This window comes from Macadamia integrifolia, chromosome 14, assembly GCF_013358625.1.
Source record: "Macadamia integrifolia cultivar HAES 741 chromosome 14, SCU_Mint_v3, whole genome shotgun sequence".
NCBI classification, from domain to species: Eukaryota; Viridiplantae; Streptophyta; class Magnoliopsida; order Proteales; family Proteaceae; genus Macadamia; species Macadamia integrifolia.
The window spans coordinates 21977662-21988430 of NC_056570.1; the positions used below are offsets into that span (position 1 = coordinate 21977662).

The window sequence follows — 10769 nt, forward strand, 5'->3', positions numbered from 1 at the left end:
TTTCAAAAAAAATTTAAAATTAAATATTAATAAATATGAATAATTTTGAGAAAATTTTGTAAACATTTTGAAAAATGTGAACCGGATCCGGAATTTCATCCAATCATGTCCAAATACTCTCTCTTGATATTCCCCAAATAAATGAGAGTGGATCTCGTGTTGAGCGTCTCTTTCGCCCACAGTCAAAGCATTATGAATCCAGTGTATCGATATATATAGTCCGAAGGACATCAACCAGTGATACACCAAAACCCATATTACTTAATTGCAATGATAAGGACCTCTCGGGTCTAGAGATAAATCAAAGACTACCAAAAGGAATCTTGTCCTTCAACAACAGACAATATTCCATTTAAGATTCCTATTTGATCAAATTCAATGTACACATAATATGTACACCCATGTTTGTGTCCCTGATCAACATTCATGAGCACACACAATATGATGACCATATGAACAACATGCCCAGTTCTGCCCCTATTCATGAAAAAATTTAAGGTGAAAACCTATGGACAACCACAGCCGTCAATGTCATGCAATCATAATTACAATATACAATTTATTTATAGGTGTGATAGACACATTTTCAACAGAATCAAGCCATGATGTGTCCTCATCTTGTGTTGCTTCGGTGGTTCTTCTTCTTCATCCTGTTGTTATGGCCAGCGGTGGTGGTAACATCATCAATGTTGCCAATGGCAAAGCCCCATTGTAAGGATAAATGTGGCAATATAGCAGTTCCCTATCCCTTTGTCTTTGGAGATAAAGAGTGTTACAGGGATAAAAGCTTTCTGGTAAGATGCAACTCGAGCTACAACCCTCCAAAGCTGTTCATATTGGAGAGCATAGAAGTTCGAGAGCTTTCATTGCATGGCCTGCTGCGTGTATTGTTCTATGCATACGGAGATTGATACAATAAGTCAGGCCAACGGACTGAATCAAGCGTTTCTCGGATGTTTTTTTCGGGTTATGGGCCATTCGAAAACAGTACTTTCACGTTCCCAGACAGAGAACAAATTCACAGCTCTGGGTTGCAACACCAAAGCTCTCATCGAGAGCTCCGATGGCAAGAACTTCAAGAGTGGGTGTAGCATGACTTACAACAACAAATCTGATGTGATCAATGGTTCCTGCACTGGCATTGGCTGTTGCCAGACCTCAATACCAAAGGGTTATGATTACTACAACATAACTCTCAGCACCTTTAAAAATCACACCAGGGTCCATGATTACAATCCCTGCAGCTATGCTTTCCTTGTTGACAAGAATTAGTATAATTTCTCAGTTTTGGATCTCTTGAATTTTACCAAGAACGTAGATGAAAGCGGTTACTCGAAAGTCCCTGTCGTGTTGGACTGGGCTGTAGATAGTTAGTCGTGTACAAACGCTATGGAAAACAGGACTAACTACGGATGCGGCAAAAACAGTTATTGTGTCGAGTCCAAGATTGGTATTGGTTACAACTGCAACTGTTCCAAAGGTTACCAAGGGAACCCTTACCTTCTAGACGGATGCCAAGGTAATTCTGAACACTACCGTCTCATGAGAGCATATCAGGTCCTTCTACGAGAACAATTCTCTTATGATTCATTTATTTGGGTTTACGGGGAAAAGCCCTTACTTGGTTGGTGTGTTTGTTGCAGATATAAATGAATGTAAAGATCCCGAAGAAAATACTTGCCGTTGGATCAACTGTATCAATCTGCCAGGGAGTTACAATTGGTCTTGCCCGTCTGGTTATCATGGAGACGCTAAAAAAGATGGAAGTGGATGTTTTCCTACTACTCAGAAGTCATATCAAGTGATTCAAGTCATAGTAGTAAGAAAATACAAATTTAAATATTCATGTTATATGTTATACTCGGCAACGATGGTTAGAAGTAGGGGTGTCAATCGGTCGGGTCTATGCGAGCCTATGTCTTTGGATCATGACCCACCTATTTAAGGAATGAGTCGGTCTCGATTGGTGTCGAGTTGGGCTTGGTCAGGTTTTGGGCTTTAATCGGATTTCTCCTAATCGGGCAATAATCGGGCCTTAAACTGGGTAATGTATCAATAAGCTTTAAAAAGGTCTTAAACAGTCTTTACTTTTCTTAGATTTAAGATACGTTAATTTATTTTGTTATATCATCAACAATTTTAAAAATATATTACACTTAATTACAGTCAATAATTGATTAAAATATCAATATATACCTTATTCTATCCCAAAAAAAATTCAAAATACCTATATAAATGGTCGGGTTAAATGTCTTGGTCTGAGTCGGGCTTGTAGACGGGCCGGGCTGATCAGGAGGCACATCAGGCTTACCCCTTGCACCGTTTACTATCTATTTATAAACGGGTCGGGCTTAGGCCCGACACATTTATTAATCGGGCCAGTCTAGTTCAGGTAAGCCTGACCCGTTTATTAATCGGTCCAGTCTAGATCGGGTCATAAATGTGTCGAGTTCGATCGGGTCTACCAGTGTGGGCTTGGAATTGACACCCCTAGTTGGAACACATCTTCTTCCATGACCTCTTCACATTGATAATAAAGGTAGCTGTTTTCTACGCTGATTTTAAAAAATTTAAAAAAAAAAAAAAATCTAAAATTGATATCTTACATCTTAGGCTTAGAATATTGTAAATCATGATAGTTTTAGGGGATCTGGCTCTTCTCCATTGAGCCCAGGGACGAGAGAGTGATTCGCTAGGGTGATCCCAAGACATGTTCCTAGGTCCTCCTGGACATGAGATCACTCTCTGATCCCTGGGCTCTATGGATAGGAGTCCTATCCAGTTTCATGGAGGTTTTTATTTTTTATTTTTTTATATTCTTTATTTTATTTTGCATTTTCTTATTCTTTTTTGGTGTGTGGGTGTAAAAGTGTGGTTGGTTGCAATTAAATATTGAATAGGATAAAAAAGGTGAGAAAACCATGGGTCGGCCCAATGTAGTTGAATTGAATTTAATTTAATTCTGGTGCAAATAAACCCTGCCCACATGCGTGGCTCTACCTCCAAACACATGGGGCAGGATGCTAGGGGTAGGGGCATCTTGTCATAGCCCACTTCATGTCTCTAGCTTGGATTATACAAGCGGACAGAATTCTTTTCCCTAAAATTATTATTCTTCATAGCCTCAACTGAGTGTTTTTTTTTTTTTTTTCGCTAAATGAGAACTTTATTCAAATGAAAAGAAAAGTAGCTAAATACAAGCAGCAATCAATACTTGGAAAAAATCAATAAAAGAAAAAGCGCTCTCCACCTCCCCACCTTCGGCATTGCCATCAGCAGGAAGGAGGAGATGCTCACTAACAGAACCTATAGTTTGGTCTTTTGTTAGCATCCCTGATAATGGGCTCCACAATATAGTCAGGAAGTACAGCATTGGACGCTGAAACGCCTGTTTTGGCTGCATCTCGAGCTAGAAAATCCGCAATGGTATTAACCTCTCTGAAATTATGAGAGATCTTCCATCTCTGGGTAGCGAACCAAGGTACCCTATTTTTTTGAATTGTCGTGACAACAACGTTGGAATCAGACTCAATCCAGAGATTGTTAACACCCATTTCCTTTGCATGCATCAGACCCACCATGAGTCCGTCCATCTCAGCCTCAAAAACTCTTGTCTCTCCCATAAAGACTTTATAAATACCCAAGACTCTTCCTGAAGGGTCTCTGAAGACTCCTCTAGCTCCGGCTCGACCAGGGTTCCCCATCGAGCTGCCGTCGAAATTTAGCTTGATCCAGTGCATTTGAGGCTTACACCAAAACACTTCTAAAATTTTATTTGAGGGCATGCCCTAAGCCATTATGCCCAGCCTTCTATAGCAAATTAGATCATTCATTGATCTCACCATCCCTTTGGAGCACAGCCTGCAGTTTTTAATATCATCCAGAACTGAGTTGCAAACGTACCTGGGTGATCTCCACCTTTCGTCATGTCTCCTCCTATTTCTTTCTCTCCAGATACCTTCTGTAACCATGACCAAACCCATCTCCCAAATATCCTTACAGGGAGTTTGCATCATACGCCGCTTCCACCATTGAAATAACAGGGTCATCATTCTTGGATTTATCCATTTGACATTGAAAGTCACACAAAAGAAAATCCATAATTCAACCAAAAATGGACAGTGAATAAAAACATGGTCTAGGGATTCTTCCTCCTCACCACACAAGGCACATTTAGAAGCAAGAGGAATGCCTTTTTTCCTTACCACGTCATCCAAGGGCAACTTTCCATGAGCTAGCCTCCAACCAAACATGGGCATTCGAGGATGCAGCCTTTTAGACCACAAAATAGAGAACCATGGGACTTTTGGGTTGTGAGATCTAATCTCATCCCAAGCCGATCTAATGGTGAAGGATCCGTCCATTGACCCCTTCCAAAAACATCTATCCTCACAATCATACTAAGGAATTCTGATATTTTTTATCAATTCAAATGTGTCCTTCATAGTAGAGGATCGCACCTGAGGTAGATTCCACTGGAAGCTATTGATAAATCGCTCAGCCCTAGTTGAAACTTGATCACCACTATGAATCACATCCACTAGCTCCTGGATCGAGGACCCATTGATCCAATTATCCTTCCAGAAATCAATTTTCCTATCGTTGCCAACCATCCACCTCTCATTATGCACAATGAGGCTCCATACTTTCCTTATTCCTGGCCAAATTGATGATGCCCTGTAACCCGGTCGAAGGGCACCGTCTCTTTTTACAAAACTGGCCCTGAGAAATTTGTAAGCTAAGGATTCCTCATGCTTTATTCTCCACGCCAGACTACACAGAGACGCTTTGTTCATATCCCTCAATCTTCTCAGCCCCAAAACGCCTTCCTCCTTTGGCCTACAACACATATCTCATTTGACAGTGATTTTTTTCTCGGCATCTATATCACCTGTCCATATGAAATTCCGCATCCACCTTTCCATAATGGAAATCAATGGAGCAGGCCACCAGTAGACAGAAAAGGAATGATTAGTCATCCCCGATATGATAGACCGCACTAACTCCACTGTTCCCGCCATTGATAATAAATTCCCTTTCCATCCTGCCAATCGGCTTTTGACTTTGTCTAGAATTGGGAGAAGTGCCTCCTTCTTTACCCTTCCTTTAAAAATCTCCACACCCAGATATCTGGTGGGAAAATTGCACACTGGGATTTTTAGGACATCTATAATAGCTTGCTTTCTCCGAGCAGTAATAGGCCCAGGGATAATTTTACTCCTCTCAAGATTAATTTTTTGACCCGAGAACTCCTCATATCTGGACAGAAAAGCTTTTAAATTCTTCACATACCCGATAGAGGCATTTGAGAAAATAAATATGTTATTCGCGAACAAGCTATGAATTGGAGTAACTGCACGACATGGACCGTTTAAAGCTTTCAACCTCTTTTTAGCAACCAAATCAATCAGTCTTCTACATAACACTTCTTCAGCTATAATAAATAGCATAGGGGAGATCAGATCTCCTTACCTAAGGCCCCTTTCCACACCAAAGTATCCAACTGATCCTCCATTCAAAATAACCGAAATTTTTGCAAATTGAAGAAGCTGAGTAATCCTAGAAATCCATTTTTCTGAGAATCGAATTTCTGCATTACATGGAATAAAAACTTCCAAGAGATTGTGTCATAGGCCTTCTGGATATCAATCTTCATCCCTATGGCTCCCCACAAGTGGTAGAAAACATTAGGTTTGCTAACTCTGAAGCCAAACTGATGTTTGAATGAATGATTTTCCCTTTCTGAAACGCCCCCTGCTCTTCGGAGATGATACTGGGGAGCACTTTCGATAACCTCATAGCCATAAGTTTGGAGATAATTTTACATAAAAAATTCCCCATGCATAATGGGTGAAATTTATCCAGAGAAAAGGCTCCCTCCACTTTCGGGATCAATACCAAAAAATTGTTATTGATCCCATAAGGCATATAGTCTATTCTGAAAAAGAATTTAATAGCTTTGTAGACTTCCAGAGCAATGATATCCCAACATACCTTATAGAATGCTCTAGGAAACCTGTCTGGACCTGAGGCGCTCTCAGGGTCCAGGTCCGAAACCGCCTCCTTTATTTCATCATCAGATGGCATCATATCCAGCCCAATCCTGTTGTCCTCTTGGAGAGAGTTTGGAATGCAATCCAAGAGATCCATGCGGTCATGTGTAGGGGCAGCTTTATGAAAATTTTCATTGAAGCTGGTCACAAAATCTTCAATTAGATGTCTTAATTTTGCATCTACTTCCCGAGAAAAAAGAGCATTAGTCATTCCATGGTCCTCAATCTCCCACCACACGTCCTCCAAACCTTTCTTAGCATCCTCCAGATCGATATCAAAATTAGGAAAACTATTTTTCCCCCATGCGCGCAGCACCTCTTTAAGTGTTTTAAGCTTTTGCACAAAAACAACCATGGGAGACCCCCTAATATCCATATCCCAAGAACACTTCACAGTGTGCAAAAAGGAGTCATGCTCTGCCCAAAAGCGTTGAAATCTAAAAGGGCAATTTTTAAGCCTCTCTGACGCTACAGTCACCACCAGAGCAGGGGTGTGGTTGGAGGCCACCCTTTGCAAGACAACCTAATGGACATCCTGAAACTTAGAAATCCATACATCGTTACAAAAACTCTGGTCCAGAACAGCAACAACATTTCCCCTTCTTCTATGTTGGTCCAAGTATATTTCCTTCCCTGAGTAGGAATGTGCATGATCAAGCAAGCATCCACCATTGCTCCGAAATCCATAGCCAATCCTAGATTAAATACGCCAGGACCCCTCTTTTCATGAGAAAACATTATAGCGTTAAAGTCCCCAACTACCATCCAAGGCACATTTGGACCAGGATTAACACTTACCAATTCATTCCACAGGTCTCTCCTTGCTACTCGCACACATTTTGCATGCACTACTGTGAATAGGAAGCTTGTCTACATCCATTGAACCATCATAGTAATTTGCTGGTCAGAAGACATGACAACCACTGGCTTTCTCACCCCTCTCCTCTATACAACCCAAAGGTTTGGAGGTCTATCATCTCTAACATTGAATATAACATGTGAGTCGAAACCTCTCTTGCTGAAAAATAATTTTGGAAAATTCGTTGCCTTCAACATAGGTTCAACGATGCACCAAAAACCCACCTTCTTCTCCCTTAACATATTGCTTAGGGCCAGCTTTGCTGCTACCTTCCTCATCCCTTTATTCCAATAGAGGGTGATATAGCCAAATTGACCTCTCGGTGGGGGCAATGACACGTGTCGCCTTTGAGACATGTGTCCTCCGCCAGACGAAGGTTCTAAGAAATCACTCATGCTCAAGCACGCTCAATCACTGAGGCACGCTCGCAAAATCACGCAAGATCACGTCGTCTACATGAAGGGAATATTCCCCCCAGAAGGATGGACGTATTCGAGTGGGACTCTAAGAGGGAAGAAGGTAGACTCGAGGAAGACTCCTCCGGGGAAAGGGAAAACCCTAAACCCTAAGAGCTATATAAGAAGGCTCGGAAGAAAGGGAGAGGTAAGTTCTGATACCCTCACCATTACTCCCTTATTGACCTGTGCGGCCGACCCTGACTTGAGCGTCGGAGGACTAACCCCGGACAAAGCTCTGGGCCTCCATCGTCTGTGTTTGTGTAGGTTCGACTAGCGGGGTTTTTTGGCAGCAACAGAGGGCAAGCATAAATTATTTTTTATTTACCGCAATACAGTCAGACTTATGCAAAGTCTGCTCCATATTGCCCATCTGTTTCCCTTTTTTCTGATTCGCAGTCGCCCGCGCAGCTTCTTCCCTTTCACATAGAATTTCATCCACGTGTGCCACATCAGGATGGGTCACAACAACAGCACCACCCTGCATGTGAATAGGGCTAACACTTGTAATAACTTTTTCCTGGTGGAGTGAAGAAGAGTTTGTTGCATTTCTTCCAAATTCGCGATCAGCACTTCGCCCACCCTTGATAGGGTAAATCTCGTGGCCACTCCGTCCAATCATCACCAGGCCAGGGCCATAATCCTGACCAACTGCTCCATCAAGGTGATTATCCTCACCCCCCCCCATTCTTGGCCCTGATTTCTGTCCTCCACCAGAACTGCTTCAGGCCTCTGCGCAATACTCTTTGAGTTTTGCAAGGTGTCTTCTAGTCCGTATCCCATATCCATGGTCGATCCATTTTCATACCCATCTGGCCCATGGACCGATCCTTCCATAATATCCTCTGACCGATCCATATGACTGAGGTTATCTCCACTTTGCAAATTTGGAATATTCCTCCCTAATTGGAATTCATTCAAAATAGGCAGATCAATATGTATTTGACCGGTACTTTGAGGAGAGTCCTGATTGTGCTCAATCTCCTACCCAAATCTATTCCCAGAGAAGGAAATATTCCTTAAATGATTTTGAGAAGAATCTCTCCCCACAGATCACGTCTGATCTCCGCCTTCTGTCCGACCACCACCGCCTTCTGGCCGACCACCACCGTTGGCGTCCTCAGGATAGATTGCACCAGGGATTGAACATTGCTGCTGCAGTGCAACACGTCCAAGGATTAAAGTATCGGTATCGGTCACCGTATCGGTCGACCAAAATTAAGATACGTATCGGAGGGTATCGTATCGTATCGGAGATACGCTAAGATACGCACATAAATGGATATGAAACACCTTTTTAAACACTTTTGCATAAAAAATTTGTTAAAAAAAACTATTGATAACATGTATTATGCATAAACACTAAATTGAGGGTATCGTACTAAGAATTCAAGGTTTGTAGTTGTCCCATAAATGTAAAAAAATCCTTGTTCCCAACCTTGATTTCCACTTTAGTTAGAGAGAAATATGACTGACAGCAACTTTGGAACAAAAACCCCTCAAAAATTCTTGTTTTCTGAAAAAAATACTCATCTTGGCCACTATATGACCATAGCGCACTGTATCGGTACATACCGATACTCACCGATACGTATTGATCGATACATACCGATACGTACTGATACTCATCGATACATACCGATCGATACATACAAATACTCACCGATACGTACTGATACATACCGAAACGTATATTTCACATTGATTTTATATTTTTCATAGAGTATCAATACGTATCGATAGTGTATTGGTGCATATCGATATGTATCATAGGATATATATCGATACGAAAGGATTTTAAAAATTTCATGTATCGTATCGGTGTGTATCGTATCGATCGGCTAAATTTAAGATACATATCAGAGGGTATCGTATCGGTATCGGAGATACTTTAAACCATGCCTTCACATCTCTAATCTTTTAGGTAATCAAGCCTCGTAGACTAAAGTTAATTTGATTGGTCAATTATCAGTCTATAATTGGGTTCATGTTAATCGAGCCATAAACTTGCTAAATGGGCTAATTGGGCCATAACTTACTATAATCGGCTTAAATGGGCTTTAAATGGGCTTCTTGGATAATAAATGGTCGTTTAATTATACCGGTTGGGCTACAACCATTTACCTATACCTAGGGGTATCAATTCTGAGCCCGTACTGATAGGCTCGATCGAGCCTGACACGTTTATGGTCCGACATGAATTGGTCTTATTAATAAACATGTCAGGCTCGACACATTTATTAAACGGGCGTTCATGGTGCAGGTAGATAGCCCATCAAGCTCTTGACTGAATCGACATGTTTATATGTCCGGTTTCAACTGACTCGTTATAGCCTGACTCAATCCAACCCCCTTTAATACTACATAAATTCCTATTTTGCCACTATTAGTAAGAAACTAAGAATGTATTTGGTAGTCATTCTATTTCAGAAACAACGTTTCATGTCAAAAACATAATTTTTAGTTTTTGTGTCAAAATGCCGTTTAAAAAAATAGTGTTTGGTGAACTTGTTTTTAGGAACAATTACCCTAGTTGTTCACTTTTTTTTTATTTGGAATGAAACCGAAATGACAGAACAAGATTTCGTTGTTCCATCATTGTGCGTTTCTATTGTTTGTTTGTTTGTTTTTTTTTTTTCCGAGAGAACCGAAAACACCAAGGCAGTGTTTGATAATGATTCTATTGTTTTTGTGCCTAGAAACAGCAGAAACAACTATTTACGTTTTTGAAAATAAAAAATGATTTTTTGATGTTTGATAAACCTATTTCTCGAAATGTTTTTTGCAAACATAATGCCATTAAAAATCCCAATAGTATCAAAGGATGCCCAAAAGGGAGAGAGAGTTCGATTGCCTCTTTTTAGGTTTAAATAGTTGAGAGATTTATCGGGCACAATAGTCTTTTTTTTTTTCTCTCAAATTCATTTCCAGAAACGACGAAACAAGTAGGGCTTGTTTCGTCAAAGTTGTTTTTAGAATTGGAAATGGGTATAAATTTTGATTTATGTTTCCAGAAACGGGTGAAACAGAAAAATTTATCAAACGCTTGTTAGATTGTTTCTCCATTTCTGGGAACAAGAAAACACAGAAATGGCAGAAATGAAAAGTTTTCAAACGGTGCCCAAGTTTGCACCACACTTTATTCTGGTTTTTTGTTCCCATAGAATGGAAAAGCGTTAGAAATATTTTTCTGGATGACTACCAAACGCAGCCTAGTTAAGCTTTCTTACACTTCGCTTTGCTATAGGATTTGGTTTGATTAATGTTTGTTTTGTAATTGTAACAGTCATAATCTCTCTCTCTCTCTCTCTCTCTCTCTCTCTCTCTCTCTCTCTCTCTCTCTCTCTCTCTCTCTCTCTCTCTTCTTCTTCTTTTAAGAACAACCATGATATCATTTCTCTT

General features: G+C 40.6%; 1 pseudogene; it reads left to right on the forward strand.

Moving 5' to 3' along the window:
- Positions 1-695: 695 nt before the first annotated feature.
- Positions 696-10769, forward strand: part of LOC122060717 — a 17308-nt pseudogene continuing 7234 nt past the window's right edge.